The sequence below is a fragment of the Mustela nivalis genome, assembly GCF_964662115.1.
Source record: "Mustela nivalis genome assembly, chromosome: 1".
Lineage (NCBI taxonomy): Eukaryota > Metazoa > Chordata > Mammalia > Carnivora > Mustelidae > Mustela > Mustela nivalis.
Genome location: NC_139020.1, coordinates 109,569,945 through 109,594,853, shown reverse-complemented (window position 1 = coordinate 109,594,853; position 24,909 = coordinate 109,569,945). Strand labels below are relative to the sequence as shown.

Sequence of the window (24,909 nt, the reverse complement as noted above, 5' to 3'; positions counted from 1 at the left end):
TCTGCCTACTTGTGATCTCCGACTGTCAAGTAAATAAATAAAATCTTAAAAAAAAATAAAAATAGAAAAAATAAAAATAAAATGTCAGCACTACCAAAGCTCTCTATAGATTCAATGCAATCCCTGTAAATATTACAGTGACATTTTCATAGAAGTAGAAAAAACACTCCTAAAATGTATTTGGAACAACAAAAGATCCTAAATAGCTAAAGAAATTCTAAAAAAGAAGAGGAAAGCAGCAGGCATCAAAATTACTGATTTTTTTTAAAAAAAATTTAGGTGTCAAGTCTTTATTGAAATAATAACAGAGTTACACTTCCAAAATCCTTTCCACTTCTATACATTAGTTTAAAAATGCTTGCCTCATATAGTGCACAGCTACATTATAAAGGTATAGTCATCAAAACAGTATGGTACTGGCATTAAAAACAAAACAAAACAAAACAACAAAAAAAAAAACATAGGCAAAAGGACCAATGGGACAGAACAAAGAACCTGGAAATAAACCCAATAATATATGGTCAACTAATATTTGACAAGAAAGCCTTGAATACTCAATAGAGATAAGACAACCTTTTTGTTAAATGGTGTTGGAATAATTAGTTACTCACATACAAGAGAATGAAACTGGACCCATATTTTATATCACTAATAAAAATTAACTCAAAATGGATTAAGACTTAAACATAAGACCTAAAACCATGAAACTCCTAGAAGAAAACATAGGAATGGATCATAGTAAAGGGTTTTTTATTATAACATCTAAAGCACATAGAACACAACAAAAAATAAACAGGTGGGGCTACAAAGCCTCTTCACAACAAAAGAAACCATGAACAAAATTAAAAGACGTTCCACAAAATGGGAAAAAATACTTGCAAATTCCGTACCTGATGGAGTTAATATACAAAATATATAAGGAACTCATATAACTCAATAGCAAAAAACAAATGATGAGTTAAAAAGTGTACAAAGGATCTGAATGAGCTTTTCTCCAAAGGAGGTAAGTGAAAGGCCAGCAGATATATGAAAGGATATTCAACATCACCAGTCATTAGAGTAGTGCAAATTAAGACAAGTATCACCTCATGCCTATTAGAATGGCCATCACCAAAAATACAAGAGATAACAAATGCTGGCATGGATGTGGAGAAAAGGAACCCTGTAGACCGTTGGTGGGACTGTAAATTGGTATAGCCACTACAGAAAACAGTATGGAGGATCCTCAAATTAAAAATAGAGCTACCATGTGAGCAAGCAATTCCAATTCCAGGAATATATCCAAAAAAATAAAAATAAAAATATTAACTTGAAAAGATGTCTGCCACCCCCCATGTTCATGTCACAATAACTATGACATGGAAACAATTAAGTGTCCATTGATGGATGAATGGATAAAGAAGTTGTGCCATATATAAAATGGAATATTATTGAAGAATGTAAAATAAAATATTATTCAGCCATAAATATTACTAAATCCTAAAATTTATGATGACATGCATGAAATTTGAATATATTATGCTCTGTAAAGTAAGTCAGAGAAGGATAAATACCATATGATCTCACTTTTATGTGGAATCTAACAAAACAGAACAAACTCATAGAAAAAGAGGTCAGGCATGAGGTTACCAGAAACATAGGGTAAGGGAAGGAGGAGTTGGAGGAAGGTGGTCAAAAGTTACAAACCTCCTTCATGGGATAAATAAGTATTAGGGACATAATATACAACATAATGACTATAGCTAACACTGCCATATGGTTAATAGGATTATTGTTAAGGGAGTAGATCCCAAGAATTTTCATCACAAGGAGAACATTTTTTTCCTTTTTCCTTTCTTTTCTTTTTGTTGTATCTATATGCGAAGATAGATGTCAGCTGAATGTGGTTATAATTTCACAATATGTGTATATCAAACATATATGTATATGTACATATTGTGTATATCAAACCACCATGTTGTACCCCTTAAAAATACACAATAATGTATATCAACTATTTGTCAAGAAAACTGAGAAAAATTACCAATTAAATAAGAAAAGATCATTGTGTCCTTTTTGCACTTAGTACTAATGCTGATATTTAAAAGATTTTGACTAAGTGATATATTTAAGGGAAAATATGGTTCATTACAATCTACAGCAAGTAACCTATCTGAAGAAGAATGGAGAGCTATACCCATTCACTGGTTAGAATTAACTATAGGATTAAAATAAAGCTGCACTGGATTTACTCATTTAATCCAATTGGAATTTACTGAGAACTTACATAGCATTAGAGATCAAGAGTATGTGCAAAGAACTTATGGCTAATAACACTGAATAGATAAAGGGAGAGAGTCAGATTTAGAAGTCCTTCATGCAAGGTGGGTGAAGTTTGAACTTAAATGTTAGAGCTGTTTGTTCAAGAGCAAAAATTTTGATAATCTTTATTCAGCAAAATTTTTGCAGAGATAGGGCAAATTTCAGTACAAACAAGATGGAGAGTAGTGCTTAAAGCACTTGAATTAACAAATTTTAGCACTTTATAAGTACACAATTATATTCAGCAAATTGAGAGCTTGATTACACATCATACTTACTATACTTACTGTGTCATAAGAAAAGTTCCAAAGGCTTTTATCCAACAAGTTTATTAATTAACTTGAGTAAATAATATGCATCAAAACAACAGAATATTAGAAAGTTAGCCCAGAATGAGACCATCTGCAATTTGTTAAATTCATTCTTTAAAAAATAATAATAATAAATTGGGTTTCAGTAATGTCTTGGATCATAAATATTGTTCAAAGAAAGGGCCATAATAAGGCAAATTTACCTACTAAATTGAACTATAAATTTCAATAACTACTGAAGTATCTCCAAGAATGACAACTCAAAGAAAGATGATCTGCAGCAGAACTGGATTTAATTAAAAGAGTATGCACACTGAATTTCAATACAGGCAGCCCAGGAAAGTGGGGTAGGCCATCATCTGTTATTTAATGCAATCTTAACTGGTTGAAGTCTCAAGCAATGGATTTGTGTCTGAATTTTCCAGGAAAAATTCACTGTGAGGACCAGTTATGGAATGCTGAGAATAAGCAGCTAGTTCTCACTCCAAAATCCTACAAACTTGCAATCATATTACAAATGCTACTATTCCTGGAGATGCTCCTATTTTCCATCTTTTGTATGTTGTAGAAAATTCATAGGTAAGTTTCTGTGCCTGGCTGATCCATTTGTTTGTACTCAGGAGGGTGTTACCAGATTTTCATTCTAACTTACATATTCAGTCCTATGTGGCATTTGTAATTTGAAAGTTGATGAACTGGAGAAATGAGTACATTCACAGTTAGACATCCTTCTTACATTGTGAGAGGAAACATGTTTCATAATTTATGCTTTATTTCTGATTTATCTTTAGAACACCTCTCTGTGGCCCTCATTACGATACAAAATTCACAGAGCAACACTGCAGGCTTACAAAACAGGAATTTGGCAAGAATTAAATACTGCCTTCTCATATCACAAAGAAAATTATATGCAAGATCATTTGTAAAAGAAATGTAAAGATGAGAGAATCCAGAATGAAAATTCAAAATCTGATTCCTAACCTACAGCCTTCAGGCCTCTGTGCTGCTTCCTAGGATCTGGAGAAGATGCAACCTTAAAAGTAAAATAAATAATCCATCCTCCCCGCCCCCCACCCCGCCCCTGCCCAGGAATGAGAATGTTATAGCAGAGATATAAATTAATGTCAATATGGATTAAAGTTTAATAAGGGGCATGAGACTAGTGTAAAATATTGTGGGATCATGGAGATGGAAATGTAAGTGTCAGGGAGACTCAAAGAGGGCTTTGAGCAAATAGAGATGTTTGAACTAGATTTTACAGTTGAGGAATTACAAATGGCAAGAAAGAGAGAGACTTGCAACCTGGGCTGATGGAAAACCATGAGTAAAACACCAAAGTAGGAAAATGAAAACTGTCATTTACATACCAAGAAAAGCAAGTTCCAATGATGTTTGTGAAGAACTTTGAGTGTAATGTGAAGAAATTGGACTTTAGCCTTAAGGAAATCAGAGGCCCTTGAAGTTCATGCTTGGAATTTTAAAAGATCCCTGTAGAAGAGGGGAAAGTATGGGGAAATAACTGGAATGAGAAAAGGAAAAAAAAAAAAAAAGAAACTGAGGGCAAATAAAATAAGGGCTTGTTGTTTTAGTAAACAAAGATAAAGAGCACTTGTGTAGTACTGGAAATTCTAGCCAGAGAAAGTAGGAAAGAAAAAAATTATAAAAGATAATCAAATTGGAAGAAAAGAAGTAAAATCATTTCTGTTTGCAGGGGATATGCCTTATATGTAAAAAACCTTGATGATTACACACATACACACACACACACACACACACATTGTTAGAACTGTTAATAACAGGACACAAAGTCAGCACACAAAAATGACATGCATTTCTATACATCCAAAATGAACAATCTGAAAATAAATTATAAAAACAATTCCATTTACAATAGTATCAAAAAGAATAAAATACTTAGATATTAACCAAGAAGGTCAAAGACTTGTACTATGAAAACTATAAAACTTTGCTGAAAGAAATTAAAGAAGACATAAACAAATTGAAACACATCCTATGTTCATAGAATAAACAACATAATATTATTAAAATGTCAATACTACCTAAAGTCACCCACAGATTCAGTGCAATCCCCGTCAAAATCCCAATAAAATTTTTTGTATAAATAGAAAAAAAATCCTAAAATTCATATAGAATCTCAAGGGACCCCAAATAGCCAAAACAATCTTGAAAGAGAACAAAACTGGAGGACTCATACTTCTGATTTCAAAATAGACTACAAAACCACAGTGATTAAAGCAATGTGGAGGGCTGCCTGGGTAGCTCAGTGGGTTAAGCCTCTGCCTCTGGCTCAGGTCATGATCTCAGGGTCCTGGGATCAAGCCCCACATCGGGCTTTCTGCTCAGCAGGGAGCCTGTTTTCTCCCTCTCTCTGTCTGCCTCTCTGCCTACTTGTGATCTCTCTCTCTGTCAAATAAATAAATAAATATAATCTTAAAAATAAAAAAAACAATGCGGAACTGGCATAAAGACACATATAAACTGATGGAATAGAATAGAGAGCCCAGAAATAAACCCTCACATATATATAAAGTCAAGTGATTTTTGACATGGGTGCCAAAAGCAGTATTTTCAACAAATGGTTTCAGGAAAACTAGATACTCACATGCAAAAGAATGAAGGTAGACCCTTACCTAACACCATATATGAAAAATAACTCAAAATGGGTCTAAGTTCTAAATATAAGAACTAAAACAAGAAGGTTTTTGAAGAAAAAAAAACACAAGACAAAATTTCCTGACATTGAATTTGACAGTTTCTTGGCTATGACACCAAAGGCATAGGTAACAAAAGAAAAGTTAGGCAAACTGGACACCATGGGTATTTAAAAATTTATGCATCTAAAGACACTATCAGAGTGAAAAGGCAAACCACAGAATGGGAGAAAATACTTGTAAATTACATATCTGATAAAGGATTAACATCCAGACTTTATAAAAAGCCCTTAAAAACAAAAATAAACAACAAAATGAACAATCTAATTTTAAAAAGGGTAAATGACCTGAATATACATTTCTCAAAAAAAGATAACAAATGCTACCTCATATTCATTAGATGGCTACCATTAAAAATATAGAAAACAAATGTTCTCGAAGATGTAGAAAAATTGGAGCCCTCGTGTTACTACTGATGGGAATATAAAATGATGTAGGCACTGTGGAAAACATCCCCCTTTCTCTCTGCCTGCTCTCTCCCTACTTGTGTTCTCTGTCAAATAAATAAAGTCTTAAAAAGAAAAGAAAAGAAAAGAAAACAGTACAGACGCATCTCAAAACATTAAAAATAGAATTACCATATGATCCAGCAATTTCATTCCTGGGTATATGCCCAAAATAATTGAAAGTAGGGTCTTGAATAATAAGTATTCATCCATGTTCACAGCAGCATTATTCACAGTGGCTAAAACATGGAAGCAATTCAAATGCCCATTGAGGAATGAATGGGTAAACAAAATATAGCAATACATACAATGAAATACTATTCAGCCTAAAAAATGAGAAAGAAACTAACACATGCTACAACATAAATGAACCTTGAGGACATTATGCTAAATGTAACAAGCCGGTCTCAAAAAAGATGGATACTGTATGTGAGATAATAAAGTATATACATATTGGTATTTGCCATTCCTGGTACGGAGTTCCTAAAACACTTGTAAAATCCCAAGTGATAAGAGCACTAGGAGCATCTCTTGTTCTAATACTCATTTTTGACCCTCCCTTACATAGAAGTCCCAAAGCCTTGTAGATTCTTAAGTGATAAAGCATCTGGGAGCATCTTTTGTTTTAATGAGTTGGCTCTCGGTGCTCCACTGGATGGCTCCTGAATGGTGCTGATCATCACAAAGACAATGTCATGATTAGAAACTTGGAATTTTCAGCTCCATCATCCATTCTCCAGAGACAGAAGAAAGACTGAAATTGGGATTAATAACCGATCATGTCTACGTGAGAAAGCATCCATGAAATCTCAACAGTACAGGGTTCAGGGAGTTTCAAGGTGGGCAGACACATGCACCTCCATGTGATCAGCACCAACTCAATGCTGACAGAAGATCCAGCACCCGGGACTCTCCTAAACCTTGCTCTGTGTGACAATTCATCTGGCTGTTCATCCGTATCCTTTATCACAATTTTTAATAAACTGGTACACATGTTTTGCTTAGTTCTATGAGATTCTCTAGCAAATTAATTAAACCCAAGACAAGCATCACTGGAACCTCCAATCTGTTTGGTTGGTTAGAAACATATTTGATAAGCATCTGAAGTATATGTGTGTTGGGGAGTGATGTGTACTGTGGGACTATGCCCTTTACCTGTGAGATATGATGCCATCTCCAGTAGACAGTCTCAGAATTGAGTTAAATTGTAGGGCCCCCAGCTGGTGTCTCAGAAAAAGGTTTGGTGGGATGTGCAGGAAAACCACCCCCCACATACACACACACTGTAGCTGGACCTTAGAACCTTTACACAATATGACTTCCCTTATGTGAGATAAATCACAGAGACAGAAAGTAGAATGGTGGTTGCTAGGGGCTGGGGGTGGGTGAGAAGGACAGTTATTATTTAGTGTGTATAGTTTCAGTTTTACAAGATGAAGAGTTCTGGAAGTGGATCATGATGATGGTTGCACAATATTAGGAATGTATTTAATATTACTGCATTGTACATTTAAAAATGGTTAAGATGGCAAATTGTATGTTATATGTATTTAGCGCAATTAAAATATTTTTTAAGATAAAGAACACTTGAACCAAGGTGTTGGCTATGAGAATAAAGAAGAGGCAATGAATTTGAAAAAAATTGTTTGGATACAGAGTTCTCAGTTAAGGAAGAGTATGGTTTAATGATTAAGTAGAGTCAAGGTTATCCCAACTCTGCTATTGATGAGCCACATAGTCTTGCAGAAGTTTCATGTATTAGAACTACATTTCCAGAATTCTGCCAAAATTTGATATCAGGACATACTCCATTAAAGGATATTTGCTCTATATGAACATGCTCTGTAAAAACAGAAGCAACTAACTTCTTTTTAAGTTGAAAATAATGATGATTGATTAGGTTGAATCTCTTTAAAGTGGGTACATTAAAAATGACTTTACATATATTGGATAATAGTAGGAATTTTATAACATGAAACATTAATTTTTATCTCTTGAGAATATAAGATGCAAGACTGTATAACTTAGTATAGAGAATCATATACTTGTTATACTAATACCTTTGTGTATTAATCCACACAAGATAAATTCTCTACTGGAATGTGATATTGCATAACACGCTTCGTGATTGATCGAATGATAAAATATTTTCAATCTAAATGATGAATGTTACCTGCAATCATTCAAATTCAAAATTATATAACTGATTCATAGTTGTAATGATAATTATTGTTTTCTTTTATAGCACTGAATATTTCAGCAAGACTTTGTGGTGCAAGGGAAAGGTATAACTATATTCTTCAAATTAGAGAGCCATCTCAATACCACTTATGTAATATCATATCCCTACCGCTTTTAAATGTCAGCTCTGTAATGAAATAAATTATTTTATATGTTTATGTATGAATAACACTGGGTTTCAGGGAGACTAAGAAAGAGTTATCTAGTCATTTTGGATAAACATGCTTTTGGTTCATCACAAATATGTAATTACTACAGTGTTATTTGTGCATGGCAGGTCAAAAATTTCCATCAACAGGTACATTAGTCTGAAAATTTACAGATTCACAGACATGATGTAGCTAATGCTCCCTGTATACCAACACTTTGTTGCAAATTTAATCATCTAAATTTGAAAGTTAGTATATCTTCAAGATCATAGTGTATTACTATAGCTATATTTTTTTAGTCATTAAAGGAGAAAAATCTGAAAAATGGAAAAGACACATTCAAGCTTGTTGTTTGTTAATTTCATAAACTGCAGTTATAATAATAACCTAAAGAAGTAATTAATAGTATATTGCTTGCACTTGTTCGATACAAGAACTTGTAAGGAAAAAAGATTTCATACACCCAACACACCAAGATGATGGTTGTTACTATTTTCTGCAAACATCATATTGGCTTCCCTCTTGATTTCTTTGAGGATTAGTTTAACTTTAATGACCGGAAGGTCTTCATGTGAAAGACCATAAAAGATAAAAATTGAGAGACTCCAGATAACCCTCAAAAAAAAAAAAAAAGGTAAAAAAAATTATGACTTGAAAATCTTAGTATGGACCTGGATATTGCTCCACTCTTTTTTGTTTCTTTTCATACCTAAGCTACACAACAGTTCATTATATTTCAGTTTTCCCTTTATATGAGTGACCTCCTGGCATTGATGATCTGCATGTCACTGAGATATTAGTGAATGTGAACACTACATTAAAATGGCCTGTATTGATTCCCTCAGGATTGTGAGGAAAATTTCTTTTGAAAAAATTATAACACTATACATGTTTACTATGGGAATTATGGGATAATGATATGTAAAACCCATGAATTCATGTTTTTTCTAATACTCTGAGATCTCATATGTTCTTTTAAATTCTTATTATTTTGGAGGCACGTGGTGACTCAGTTGGTTGAGCATCTGCCTTTAGCTCAGGTCATAATCCCAGGGTCCTGAGATCGAGTTCCATATTGGGCTTTCTGCACAGTGGAGAGCCTGCTTCTCCCTCTTTCTCTCCCTGCTGCTCCCCCTGCTTGTGCTCTCTCTCTCTGTCAAATAAATAAGTAATATCTTTTAAACAAACAAATAAACAAACATTCTTATTATTTTTAGAGCATCCCAGAGAAAAGGTTTATATTTCTATAAAATCATTTCTCAGATAATTTTTTAAAGAAAAGTTTCAAAAAAGCAGTAAGTAAACAGAAGCACATTAGCACATTACCCCTGCACCCCTAAACCAAAAGTTTAAAGAGAGGGAATTAGGACTTGAAATTTTCCAAAGTCAATGTGTCTTTTAGTATTTGGCTGAAGTTGGATAAAAAAAGTTCACAGAAATCAATTGCTGGTAAAAAATAAAAATATAAAAACAAAATGAAAGGTATCAACAAGTCAAAAAGAAATGAGTCCAAGTCTAGCCATGGCAATCCCTATTTATCATAGACGTGTAATTACTTCAGAACATGTAATGATGGTATGAGAAAGAGAGGCCAGATTACTAGGGGTTTATTGTGTGGAAGAGTAAGGTTAACACAAAAAAGTTCTAAAAATAACCTCATAATGTTTCACATGTGTTTGAGTTTATTTTAGTTTCTTTTATGCAAGTAAAAATAATAGTGTATCTTCTCCAAAATATATAAGACATTTAGAATAATGTTTATTTCTTGAACAACTACTGTGAACACCTTCTGTGAACCAGTCTACATGTTAGTACCCCAGAAGTGTAAAGCAGAACTCTGTAGAGTGTATAGAAATCCAACTACCCACGCCAAGAGGATTTAATGAGTTGACATGAAAAGGTAAGGATAGAAGAAGGGGCAGTGATAGATCTAGTCTCCAGACATCTGAGTCCCAGGTAATAAATCCCTGAAGATGTCCCATCTCTTCTCTCTGTTTCTCCCTATGTATTGCCTTTATGCTTTAAGGGCAGAAACTCCATAAGGACCAACTCATTGTTTCAAATAGTCCAAGGCTTACATCCTCCACAACCTCACAAAGAGGATAGAGCTATCCTGTAATGGCATCATTAAAAAAAAAAAAATAGAAAGGGCTCTCATTTCCCAGTTCTGTTTGTTTGTTTTTGAAGATGTTATTGGTTTTATTAAGCAATTTATATATTGGGCAGCATCCTATCCAACAAGTAGATAGATGCTCCTGGTTTCCCAGTTTTAGTCACATGCTATCACAGACTATGACCTCAGCACCAGGGTACAATGATTGGTCCATCTGTCTTGCCATCACGGGAACAAGAAGCCTGTGCTGGTCAACACAAAACACATGGAGAAATAATAATTTCCCAAAGAAGCACATATATTATTATCAGAAGTGAAGATGCCCACCACAAAGGGGAAATGGGGCAATGATCAAATGCAGGAGGCTTGAGGCACTCACAATCAAGTATTAAATTCAATAAAAACAAGCTATAATGATGTAATATGAGTGCTATATCAAAAGGATGTGCAAAGGCCTGTTGGACAAAGACATGACAAATGTCAGCCATACTAAAGATGGTAGTTGTCTGGGAAGGATTTCCAAAAAGGTCAGAACAGCATCTTGACTGATTAAAAAGAACTTAGCATGTGAAGGGAAGCGAGGTCATTCTCAGTAAAGTTGTTGAACTAGAGACTGAGAAAACATGGAGAATAGAACTGTACATTTGGAGATCAGGGAGTGTTCCAGCATTGTTTAAGTAAAGGGACAATAAAGATAGGAGGCAAATTGAAGGATAGGATTCTAAAAATAGGTTGAAATCACATTGTAGAGGCCCTTAAATGTTGTGGTCATGATTTCAGATACTGTGAGACCTGCCGGACATTCTAGCTGTCAGTCAGCTAGTCAGATGTCACACATGTGGTAAGCCAAGTACCCTAAGAGGAATAAATGGGGAGGCCCACAAGGCCAACGGGATTGACAGTAGCACTTCCTCTCATTTATTCACATTGAGAGTAAGGCCACATATTGCAATGGACATGTATCCATATCAGTGCACACTTTTGTCTAGATTTAGCTACCCTAATTCTCACAAGTCTTTTTATCATTATTCTATGAACTATTTGTTGTTGTTGTTGTTGTTGTTGTTTTTAAGATATTACTTATTTACTTGTTTGACATAGAGAGAGAGAGAGATCACAAGTAGGCAGAGAGGTAGGCAGAGAGAGGGGGAAGCAGGCTCCCTGCTGAACAGAGAGCCCGATGCAGGGCTCGATCCCAGGACCCTGAGATCATGACCTGAGCGGAAGGCAGAGGCTTAACCAACTGAGCCACCCAGGCACCTCTTGTTGTTGTTTACTAACAGTGTATGATTAAGCAGGTGGCTCAGAACAACACCAGTTTTTTAGTTATTATCTCATAGTTTTCACGGGTCAGGAGTCTGTGCATGGTTTAGATGGATTTTTTGCTTGGGTCTCAGATGGCTGCAAAGTGGTGGCTGGGACGTTCATCCCATGGGAGTCTTGCTGTCTTCTTCCAAACTCATTCAAGTTGTTGGCAAAGTTCTGTTCCTTTAGTTATAGAACCCATGGCAGCTTCTGTCTTCTTCGAGACCAGCAAGAGAAAAATCTCAAGCTTCAGAGCAACTTCCTGTAAGGGCTGCTTCCTGATTAAGCCAGGGCTATCCAGATAGTCTTCCTTTTGATTAATTTAAAATAATCAGACTGGGGACCTTAATGGAAACTTCAAAATTTATTTGCCATGTGGGGCACCTGGGTGGTTCAGTCAGTTAAGCATCTTCCTTTGGCTCAGGTCATGATCTCAGGGTCCTGCGGTCTAGCCCTCGTTGGGCTCCCTGGTCAGTGGGGAGTCTTCTTACCCTTTTCCCTCCTGCTTTTGCCCTTCCCTTCCACTCATATTTTCTCTCTCTCTCCCTCTCTCTCTCTAGCAAATAAAATCTTTTTAAAAAATCCATTTGCCATGTGACATAATATAAACACAGGAATGAAATCTGTCATATCATGGTTCCACCCACACTCAAGAGAAGGGATTTTTTTTTTTTAAGATTTTATTCATTTATTTGACACAGAGAGAGAGATCACAAGTAGACAGAAAGGCAGGCAGAGAGAGAGGGAGAAGCAGGCTCCCCACTGAGGAGAGATCCCGATGCGGGGCTCGATCCCAGGACCCGGAGATCATGACCTGAGTCAAAGGCAGAGACTCAACCCACTAAGCCACCCAGGCGCCCCCAAGAGAAGGAATTTTATACAAGGCATGCGCACCAGGGAGTAGGAATTTTGGGAGCCATTTCATAATTCTTGCCTACCCAGTCTTGTTAAACATTCCTGCAAAGAAACTGTGGTAGGCCAAATGAGGTGCTCCCTCCTCACCCCCAAGATACCTCTGTCCCTATCTCTGAAACCAGTGACTGTTCCCTTATATGGCAAAAAAAGGAGACTTTGTAGCTGTGGTTAAATTAAGGATTCTAATATAAGTAAATTAGCTGTGATTAGCAGGGTAGGCCCTAAATGCAGCCGCCTGTGTCCTAATAGAAGGGAGTTAGAGGAAAATTTGATATAGACAGAAGAGAAGGCCACATCCTCATGAAAGCAGAGAGTTTGTGATTTCAAGCAAGTATTGCCGGAAGCCAGCAGAAGCTTGAAGAGGCAGGGAAAGGACTTGTCCTCCAGAGCATGCCTCCCGAGGGAGTGCAGATCTTGCCAACACCTCGATTTCAGCCCGGTGAAAATATTTTCAGACATCTGGCCTCCAGAATTGTGAGAAAATAAAGTCCTGTTCTTTTAAGCCACCACATTCCTGGTCGTTGGTTGCACCAACCGTAAGAGACCAAAACAGCAGGGCTGTCACATTCAACATTGGACCCAGCTCTTTGTCAGCAACTTTGTAAATTAAAATGAAGGTTGCAAGCAGGTGTGATAGAGTCAGACCAAAAAAGAGGGAAAAAAAAACATATCAAGAGGACTGTTTGATACCTCAATTATTAAAATGGACTTGACCCTAGGTATATATTATAGCCTGAATATCAAAACAGATCCACTCTGATCAGCAAAACTTTATTTATTTCATCTTGATCATAAACTCTTCTTAAGTTTATTTTTAGATGTTTATAATGTAAGTAGTATATGACAACTTGGCAGTCCATGGATATTACACATAAGTAATTAAATATATATATTTCTGTGATGCATACTTAATTTTTAAATTTTTAATTTTTTTACTGTTAGGAGTTTGAAGGCCATATCCATAAAAAATGAGAAGCTCCTGGAGGTCGTGGGCTTGTCATGATAGTGTTTAGATTTTAGGAAAAAAAAAATGGGGTAGTAGTGTAGAAAGTAGGGGGTGAAGATCGAAAGCAGGGAGAATCCCACGACATCACTCACACTGTTATGGAAAAATGTAGCCCATCTTGTGTTTAATATTGTTAATAATATATTAAGCAACATAAAGGATAACCAAGTGTGTGGCAATCTCTGTGGCTTTGTGGGAATCCTATAGTAATTCTCTAGGGTAGATGCTGTTTTGATCTCATTTTATAAAGTTATATACTCAACAAATATTACTGAGCATTTACTATGGCCTTAATACTTTATTAAGGATTGAGGAGGAAATCTAGCTGAAGTTGGGGTCAAGGACCCTTCCTAGGCCACGCAACTTCTAGAGGCTGAGCTGGGACTACACTCACATCTGTCTGACGCCTAATTTTGAAGAGCAGAGAGAAGAGCAGAAGAAAAGGAAAAGCAAGTCACGAAATAACAGCATTATCATAACTGCTTTAAATCAATGATCTACCTCCTGCCTGCAGGCACTTGATGTAAGAAAAGCAACAAAGCCATGATAAACTCTAAAAGATGTTCATTGGGTGTCTCAAACTATTCTGAAAGCAATAGCAGCATTTCAAGGTCCTTTGGATATCCTGGAATTATAGCTTTGACTTATACTAATGGGCCACTAAGAAAGAAAGAGAAAGAGAGGAAGGGAGGAAGAGAGGGAGAAAGGAAGAAAGGAAGGAAAAGAAAGGGAAAAAAGAAAGGCCATCACATTCAAATATAACAGTTTTTTGTGCAACTTTTCTCAACCATAGTAAGTTGATTTCTAATTATATGATTAGAAGCTAACCTGATTTGCTTTTTCTGGGATAAGTAATTTAAACCTCACTTTGCTACATAAAATGGAATTCACTGTTGGATTAAAATTGTGTCATAAATATTCCTAAAGCCGGAAATGACCTTGAATGTTCATCTTGTTCATCATTCTACTTCCATCCTTTTACCTAGATCTGTAGGGCAGATCTGAATAAAGAGTATCCTAATCTTGTACCCTATGTATGATATATTCCAACATAATTAACTACAACATATTTATTGAGAACTAATGTGCTAGGCACAATGTCTTAAAAAAAAAAAAAAACTCCCTTGGTAGTTCTTTCTTATTCTTTAAACATATTTAATTATGTTTGACATTAGAAAGAAGTGATCCTGAACTCTTTTATTAAGTTTTATTATTTTCCTTAAAAAAAAATTCACTCCTTCAGCTGCCCTCCATCTTCAGTTTCAGACAAATAACATTCAGTAAATCATGATCCCACATTGTAACCACTATCAAATGAAGATCATTAATTACCTGTGTGCTCTCAACTAAAGCAGAATACAGAATTTATATAATTACCAGGATAATTCAAGCTAAGAAAAATATTTTGCTGCATTGTGAGACCTCTCCCTAACATGCTGATTATATTTGGGAGAAGATGGGTCGGTTTAACCCGAATGCTCTTGAATATTTCCCTAATCAAAGAGAACTGAGTTCCCAGTGGCTCTGTAACACACCAAGGCCAGGTTACTTCACCCTGAGATCAAATACCATCTCTCACTTCAGATGACTACTAGGTCAAATAATCTGAGGTCTTGGTGATTTTTTTAAGATCTTATATTTGTATAAATTGTGTATATAGTTCATTTCTTGGTTATTATTTCATTTTTCACTTATTTGACATCTATTTCTCCATAACAGACAATCCTTAGTCCAAGATCTGCTAACGCATTGCATGTTTGCGACCCGAGCAACAACAACGGCAACAACAGCATCCCCTTAACAGTTATAATTATACCATCAATAATGAAGGGTTCCATTAACTAATTCATCACTGTACAATTTTGCTTTGAATTCACTTAAACGTTATAATCCTATGGAATAGGTTTTCTTTTACACATGAAGAGACTGAAACTCAGGGAAGTCTAGGATATTATTCTGGGTTCTAAAGAAGCAGCTTCCAAGGTGGTATTAAATGTGCAAAAAATTTACTAGAGAAAACATTTGTGTGGGAGGAAAGATGAAGGGAGGGGAAGGAGGAAGACCGCAATCCAAGTTAGACCCAGAATGAAGGAGGGGTGGGTGGGAGAGGTGCGTGGATGAAAGCATCGTAGACTCCCGAAGTCTAAGAAGTTTGGCAAAATTTGGGGGAGCCCTTGAGCCAAAGTTATTAACAAAAGAGAATGGGTCAGCTAAAGATGTCTGCCACTTTCAGTCATAGGCCTAAGCCGCTGTGGAAGGCATGGCCTCAACCCAAACACAGGAAGGGATTTCAAATCCAGTAGCCAGGGCCGGAGTAGTCAATTATGCTCTCCATAGTTCTGGGAGGTGCAATTCTTATGCCAGCCACCGCTACGTCAGCAGAGAAGCTGAAATTCAACCTGGCATATTCCTGACTCCAAACACCATTCCCTTTACTGGTAAGCTATATATATATATTTTTTTCCTTGATTTATTTATTTATTTATTTATTTAACATTTTCCCAGCTTTATTAAGTCATGACTGGCAAATTGTATATGAAAAAAATCATATAGTCAAAGGATATAAATTTTGTTATACGAAAAGTTCTGGGGTCCACTGTATAGCAATGGGATTAAGGTTAAAAATACTGTATTACATCCTTGAAATTTGTTAAGAGAATAGATCTTAAGGGTTCTCTACCCCCCACACACAGGCACACAAGTAAGGAAAAGTATATGAGGAGATCCATGTGTGAATTAACTTAAGTGTGGTATTCATTTCATAAGATGTACGTACATGAAATCATCACACTATAGACCTTAAAAAATCATGTTGTACAATCTTTATTGGGTTTTATATGTCCTAATAATATTCACATGTTTTGAAATGACATCTTGATATTGACAAGGTAGATATGGCAATAGTTCTGAATCAGCCAATACAGAAAGAAAAAAAAAAGGATACAAATACATGATTATAAAACACAGATGCTTTTTCTTAAGGTATCAGACACACAAAGATTCAAGGTAAAGTGAGAATTTGAAAATCAAGGTTGTTTGTCTTCCCACAGAATAGATAAAAGCGATCACAACAGGTAGGGAAGATGGGAGGAAGCCAAGTAGATGGCAGAGGATGAATTTACAAAGTTGCCACATTTATGACCTTTGCATGTTCTCTCAATTTTGGTACTACTCTTTTCAACATTTAAAATTGGAATTAGCAGTTTTTGCTTGCTTTTAAAAATATGCTTTGCAGGGGTGCCTGGGTGGCTCTGTGTGTTAAGTCTCTGCCTTCTGTTCCGGTCATGATCTCAGGGTCCTGGGATCGAGCCCCTCATCTTGCTTTCTGCTCAGCAGGGAGCCTGCTTCTCTCTCTCTGCCTGCCTCTCTGCCTAGTTATGATCTCTCTCTTCTCTCATTCTCATTCTCTCTCTCTGTGTGTGTTAAATAAATAAATAAAATCTTTTAAAAAAGTATGCTTTGCCATTTTTCTTTTTCACAGTGAGTAAATCATTTTCAGTATCTTGAGAATGGTAAACTATGGAAAGAACCTAGATGTCCATCCACAGATGAATGGATCAAGAAGATGTGGTATATATACACAATGGAATACTATGCAGCCATCAAAAGAAATGAAGTCTTGCCATTTGCGACAACATGGATGGAACTAGAGCGTATCATGCTTAGCGAAATAAGTCAAGCAGAGAAAGACAACTATCATATGATCTCCCTGATATGAGGAAGTGGTGATGCAACATGGAGGCTTAAGTGGGTAGGAGAAGAATAAATGAAACAAGATGGGATTGGGAGGGAGACAAACCATAAGTGACTCTTAATCTCACAAAACAAACTGAGGGTTGCTGGGGGGAGGGGGTTGGGGAGAAGGGGGTGGGATTATGGACATTGGGGAGGGTATGTGCTTTGGTGAGTGCTGTGAAGTGTGTAAACCTGGTGATTCACAGACCTGTACCCCTGGGGATAAAATATATGTTTATAAAAAATAAAAAGTTAAAGCCTAAAAAAAAAAAAAAAAAAAAGTAATTTAATAATATAGTTCAACCTCTACAATATAGTTTATTTGTCATCATAAATGATGGTTTTTAAACCCCAAGCACCGCTCTCACATAGAAAGGCTTTATTATTTTACGCTGGACTTTGGGTCAATTTAGCAGATTTTACACAGGGAATAAAATGAATCATAGCGCAAAGTTATGCTCCTTTCTAAACCAAATCTTCAGATATTTCTACTGGGCTCTTAGAATCTTTCTGAAATATTTCGATGTGGTTGTGGGAGATGACTGGCTGCTTTTTCTTTGCCCTTCCCTGACTCACCCATCAGTATCTCATTATCCTACAGCTTTTTAACAAGGTCACCCTCTCTGAAGACTGGTGAATCAGTAACGATTGTAGTGCATCAGAATTACCCTCAAATTCAACAGTTTTAACACCAAACCTTCATTTTCTAATTTCTATGCTTGTGAGTTGACTCTACTGATCTAGGCTAATCTGGGCTGAACTCATTTATAGACCTGCCACTTAGAGAAGGGCCTTTGCTATAGGGCCGGCCCGATGGGGCAGCATAGCAGGGCAGCTGCACTTTATGCCTCTCTCTTCCTTGGTCCTGGGTCTAGCTGGAGCATGTCTTTCTCAGGTGATGGCAGATGGCAGACACACAAAGCCCCTTAACATCCACACTCAGAACAGGCTCATACCACTGGTCAAAACTAGTCACACAGTCGAACAACCCTTGTGAAAGTCAAAGGCTGGGAAATTATACTATATTACTTTCATGGAAAACAAACAAACAAACAAACAAACAAGCAAAAAACAGGTAAGTCACATAGCCAAGGATGTGGACTCAAGAAAAAAAAAAAAAAAAGAACTAGGTGTCATTGATGAGAAATACTACAAATGGGGGTCCTATCTTATCTTTGCTTTACTATTATGTTGAGTAACTATCGAGATAATTTTGTGCAAGACACTTTTTTGGCATTCAGGTGGTGGCTTTTAATTTAATAGGGGAAGTAGAAAAGAAAGTATATTATTTTCTACTTTATGGTCTGACCACCTCTTCTTCATGAAACTTATGTAATGGTAGGTCTTTCTTTTGCCTCAATCTTCTCTCTCTCCCTTCTGTCTGTGGGTGGTACCTTCCACTCTCATAGCTTTCGAAAAACAAAAATCTGATCATGTTATTCCCAAAGATACACACAGGTACACACACACACACACACACACACACACACACACACACACAGAATTTTGAGGCTTCCTACCGACCTACGGACCTTGACATGCTGGCCTTATTCTCCACTATCCCCCTTCCCCCACTCCCTAGGTTCTCTGTGCTCTGCCTATGCTGGCCTTCTTTCTTTTTGTGTTCCTCGCAAACTGCGAAGAATCTCCTGCCTCGGGGCTCTTGTACACTTAGACATGAAGTCAGCTTCTACACATCTCCTCTTCAGAGAAATCCACTCTTACCACCTAAACTGAAAGAAGTACTCTCTGCCAGTCATTCATTTTGATATTACCTGTTTTTATTGTCTCCACATTACTTACCTCTATTTAAAATTGTCTTATTTATTTTTGTTGTTTATTGTCTGTCTCCCTCATTAAGAATAGCATTTTCATGAGAGTAGGAACTTTGCCTGTTGTCCTAGCTGTGTCCTCGCAGTCTTAATGGTGACTGTACATGGTAGGCACTCATAAATATTTGATAAATGATGAATGAATGACTCAATTTTTTGATGATTTAGTCCAACTTTCTCTGGGGCTCTAGGCTATTATACCCATCTATGATCACGTGTCCTATGGGTATCATACTCAACACTGACAACCCTGAACTGATCCCTTTTCTCTCCAAATCTGCCCTTTGACCGGTGCACTCTGTGGTTGTAAATGGTAGAAACTCCATTCAGTCGCTCATGTCAGAAATCTGTAGTTTTTCTTGCCTCCTTCCACTTATTTATCCTTCACATAAAATTTTTAACAAGTGTTACTTGTTTTAATTTTAAAAATGTATCATGAGGCTCCTGGTGGCTCAGTCAGTTAAGTGCTAACTCTTGATTTCAGCTCAGGTCATGATGTCAGGGTTGTAGGATTGGCCCCTGAGTTGGGCTCTCCTCTCTGCTCCCACACATTCATGCTCTCTCTCTCTCAAATAAGTAAATAAATCTTAAAATTATTTACCAGAATGATCCACATTTCCTGTCTCACTGCCTGCTACCACCATCATCACTCTGCAATAGTTTTCTTATTGATCTCCCTGCTCCCCAGCTTGGTCCCATATTAAATTTGTGACTTTATACACACTTCCTAACTTCACAGTGCTTCAGTTTCCTCATCTCTCAAATTGGGTTAACCTCTTAGAGTCATTGTGGTCGCTTAAATAGAATCGATTAAAACTGATTTAGAATCTCAGAATGGGATCATTTAGAAATAATCTTTGCTGATGTAATCAAGATCACGTCACAGTGGATTACAGTGTGATTAGTATTTATTCGTTTATTTATTTATTTATTTTTAAAATATTTTTTTTTTTTAATTTTAGGGGGGGGAGCAGAGGAGGAGAGAAAGAGAGAGAGAAAGGAGGAGACTCCCCTCTGAGTGTGGAATCCAGCCTGAGGCTGGATTCCACAACCTTGAGATCATGACCTGAGCATAAACCGAGAGTCAGGGGCTCAACAGACTGAGCCACCCAGGTCCCCCCAAAAGAGAGAAATTTAGACAGAGGGATAGATAGAGAAAAGAAAATGTGAGATACATGAGGGAAGGCCATATGAAGAGGAAGGCAGATATCAGACTGGTAGATCTACAAGTGAGGGAACACCAAGGATTGTCAGCAACCACCAAAAGTTAGGAAGAGTCAAGGAAGGATTCTCCCCTAGAGCCTGCAAAGACAGCGAGCATGACCTTGTCAACATCTTGATTTCAGACTTCTAGCCAAGAACTGTGAAAGAATAGATGTCTGTTATTCTAAACCATCCATTTTGTGATGATTTGTTGCAGCAGCCCTAGGAAACTAATATAGTTGTTTCGAGGATTAAGCAGGATAATTTATAGCTGTGCCTGCAGTAAGCATGCAGTAAAAATTATTTCGTTTGCATCATCACTATGAATCTAGATTGAGACTCTTAAAATGTAGACATAAACAGGGAACCTCCCTACTTAAAACTTTGTAGATATTCTTCATTCCTCACAGGATAGAGTCCAAAACCTTAAATTCATTCAAAATGCCCTGAACAAAATCTAACCATGTACCCACCTCAGTTTGCTTCTTGCTCCTATATTCTTTCTTCTCCAGCTATCCAGACATCCTTTCAAATCCTTGATCTCTCTTATCTCCAGGCATTCTAAGATGCTATTCTTCTGTCTGGAGTATTCTTCCTTTCCCTTTCCAGAATACTCTCCTTTCGGTCTCTGTCTGGAGTCCTTTCAGGGAGGCTTTCCTGATTAGGAGACACTCCTCTGTCTTGCATCCCCGAGTACCTCCACTTGTATCATCTGCTACTTTCATCACACTTGTGAATGTTCATTTGTATTCCTAGTTACACAGTAAGCTCTGAAGGGACTGGCCACAATTGTCCTTCTCTTTGTGCTTAGCCAGGACCTGGCATAGGGTCAGCCCTAGCTTAAGAAACATATATTACCTAAAGAAGTGAATGAGGTTATTTAAATACAAAGTCACAAATATAGTAATAAACATACAACCATGACCCATAAAGGGTCAATAGACAGATCCACTATCAGATCACCTGGACAAACTAAGAGTCCTAGAACTTTACGGATAAGAAAGTTGTTAATATGCATTTATTTTGGCCTCTTCCTATATTTCATAAATGAGTAACCAGAAGCCCAGAGAGGTAAAACATTTGCTCCAAAGCTGAACAGCCACCAATGGTAAAACCAGAACCAAAATGCTTTTTTCTTTCCAAAAAGTCCTTCCAGAGCATTTTGCTGTTTTTACTAAAGAAAGAACAGGGCCAGGACATTTAAAAAATAAGTGAATTAGAGAAAGCAGAACTGAAGGGATGGACCTGGGGAGAACACTACACTCATTTATAGAGGACAGGAATAGGGAGTAGATGAGAGTATGCTCAAAAGCCTCCAGGATTGCCAAATAGGGTGATTAAAAAATGATAGGAAGTAGCTCAAATTCCTTAAGTGCAGTGAGAGAATGTGTAACTAAGGGAGGAGAAATTACATTCCTGCAGTGCAGCAAGTATGTAATCTGGGGAGGAGGAGAAGAGAAATTCCCTAAATTGAGATCCACCACAGAAGGAGCAGAAAATTCATGAAAGACCTACTATCTAGTAGTATCTACACTGGGAGCCCACAGAGTTAGTAGGAGAACAAGAGCCAGGAACTGACAGTGCAGTTTCACACAGATAACAGCAGCCCTGAGTGTACCGAGGTAAAGCAGGGATGCCAGTAGTCAGATCCTTTTATCCACCAAATACACCAATTTTAGGGTCCACACTGGTGTTAGGTTACCTTTTCCTCTGTCCCAGAATTTTGCCCATTTTTCCTATATTCTTTTCTGAGCGAAAGCCAGTCTTCCTATTCCCTGTACTTATAATTCTGGGTAAATAAAAATATATCCAGTCAACCAAACTGGAAAAGTCACAGATACCTGGATTCTCTGCTAGATTCAATCAGTCCCTAAATCCCAACTAAATTTCTAGCATGGACGAGAGGACCTTTCATGACTTGTTAGCTAACTTCCAACCCTCTCTCCCGAACTTTATCCTCATACACACTATACCCTAGAGCCAAACTGTTTTCTGAAATCTTCAGGTATTTTTTACATTTTCATATTTTTGCTCATTACTTATTCCTAGAAGAGCAAGGGTTAACCTACTTACTCAATTCTGAATTTTGCTAAAATAAATATTTGGGCTAAAATGATATATTCATATGCAATTTCTTTTTTAAAAGATTTTATTTATTCATGTGAGGCAGAGAGAGACAGAGAGAGAGAAAGAGCACGAGCAGGGGGTGAGAGGCAGAGGGAGAGGAAAAACAGATTTCCCGCTGAGCCGGAAGCCCAACATGGGGCTCCAACCCAGGACCCAGAGATCATGACCTGAGCTGAAGGCAGATGCTTAACCACCTGAGCCACCCTGGCACCCCTGCAATTTCAATATATTATGTAATTTTAACATATTTTCACATATAGAGAATATATAATATGTAATAAAGTAAATGGCTTGTGTAATTATGAAGTCTATATACATAACTTATATTCATTACCTCACTATATTTATGTGAAATTTTAGAGTTAGCAATTACATGCATATAAAACTCATCAAATGCCAATGACTGTTTAAATAATATTTAAAAGCAACTTCTTTGTAATCCTTTTGACAGAAGTAGTGATGATGATTAAGATAATTAAACATGGCCTCTGGGAGATGAATGCCTAAAAATCCATGTATGGCTTTTGGGGTAATTTTAAGAACTTATTCAGATCTGTTGGATAATGTAACAATTTCTTTTAAGACATGTGTTTAGTTATAGAAATTAGGCAATTCTGTACTTTATAACCTTCGAGTGATGGCTATTCCTTATTATGTGCTTTCACAAGCTCTTGCTTATAACTCTAGTATAATATTCACTTTGTTTTTTCTTTTTTAAGATTTTATTTATTTATTTGAGAAAGAGACACAGAGAGAGCAGGAATGTACATGAATGGTGGGAGGGGCAGAGAGAGAGAGAGAAGCAAACCCCTTGCTGAGGAAGAAGCCAGATGTAGGGCTTGATCTGAGGACCCTGGGATCATAACCTGAACCTAAGTCAGGAGCTTAACCAACTGAACCACCTAGGCACCCTGTTTTGCCTTTTATAATAACTATCAAGATAGACAAGATCCTAGAGGGTAAGAATAAATTTATCTGTAGGAACACAACTATTGTTTAACAAATCCACAAGATAACATATGAGGTTTTAGTTCTTTCAGTATGTTAGGACATATTTATCCTTAAACCAGTTTTACTGTCTACCTATCTCTCAAATTTATCCTGAAATTGTTATCTCCATGAATATTGAAGGTTAAACTGCTTCAATTACTTTCTAAATTATTACAATAACCTATAACTTGCCTTTCTTACCATCTCTCCTCTATACTGCTGCCTCTTTCCTACATAAATCTAATCATATCCCTCCCTGCTTGTCCTCATCTTATTAGTCAGAATTGTGACAGGAAATCGATGTCAAAAAAATGGGAGAATTGAGAGGAATTAGATGAAGGGACTGTCTTCAAAGAGGTGAACAAGATTAAAGTAATAGTAAAGACCCCAGGACTATCAACAGGAGAAAGTCCCTATCCTGAGGCATCCTAAAGAAAAAGGGGGAAAGAGCCTTTACTAAACCCTAGCAAGAGGCTGCAGCTACAGGCAATGACAGCCAGAGAAAACTGTGGTCCTCAGCAGAGGGATGAAGCCATCAGTACCCCCAGGTGATTTGGATCTGGTAGCAAAGAAGCAGAAGTAAGACAAGTAGTCTTGTGCAAGTGATTTATGAGGGAGTTCTCAAGGGAAAGAGAGTAAGGAGAGCTAAGGAGGCTAAGGGCAGAGTTTGTAAAAAAAAAAAAAAAAATGTGATTTCAGAACAGGGTTAGGTTCAATCTAATCCCATAGGAAACCATAGAATATAGATGGTAATGAGAGGTTTTCTTCCCTAGAGAAAGGAGGGCTGCATTGTCATATGTGTGTGTTTGTCAGTCATTAACTGTTTGTCGACCCAAGGAGGAAGAGATTATTTAACTTCTCAGAAATCTCTGGGTGTTACAGCTTTAACCATCCTTGAGCAATCCCTCAGATTAATATGCCAGTTTGAGCAATTCAGCTAAGACCGGCAGCCACTGGGATGTGGGTGCACCAAACCAGCAAAGGGCATCAGGAGAAGTCCGGTACTTTCTGCCACAGTCCATCATTTGTATGCTCAGATCCATTTGCTTCTCACAATAGCACTTCCCATCCCTTCTCAGACTCTTCAGAGTTTGGGTTGGTCTCCATTTCCAGGAAAACTTTTAAGAGGAGCATTAGCAGGATGAACTACTGTTCTCTTTGCTGGTATTAGTTTCAAGTTTATAAGTGATAGTCATCATTTCCTTCTCCTACCCTTCTAAATCCCCCTTATTCTCACCTAGAGCTTCAGATGGCTTAAAGTGCCTTGTTTGGTGAGATGACTCAGATTCTCATCCCTGAGAGTTGATGCCCAGGTTACCATTCTTCTACCATGATTGCTGTCCTTTCTTTACAATTAAAGTTTGTCATGGAAGTACCAAGTGATACCCAGTAGCTCACCTAAACATGAATGTATTCCTCTTGTTAAGTAGCATTTTACTCCTGTTTCCTTAGGATAATCAGGTTAAAATATCCCAGTGTGTGTTAAAATACCCCAATATAAAC

At 37.0% G+C, this 24,909-nt stretch overlaps 1 protein-coding gene across 1 annotated transcript in view; it reads right to left on the bottom strand.

Moving 5' to 3' along the window:
- Positions 1-21,000, bottom strand: part of CLDN16 (claudin 16) — a 74,646-nt gene extending 53,646 nt beyond the window's left edge. The window contains exon 1 of the mRNA XM_082688571.1: positions 20,763-21,000. The gene's annotated coding sequence lies outside the window, so the exon portion shown is untranslated. The remainder of the gene's footprint in view (positions 1-20,762) is intronic.
- Positions 21,001-24,909: the final 3,909 nt, after the last annotated feature.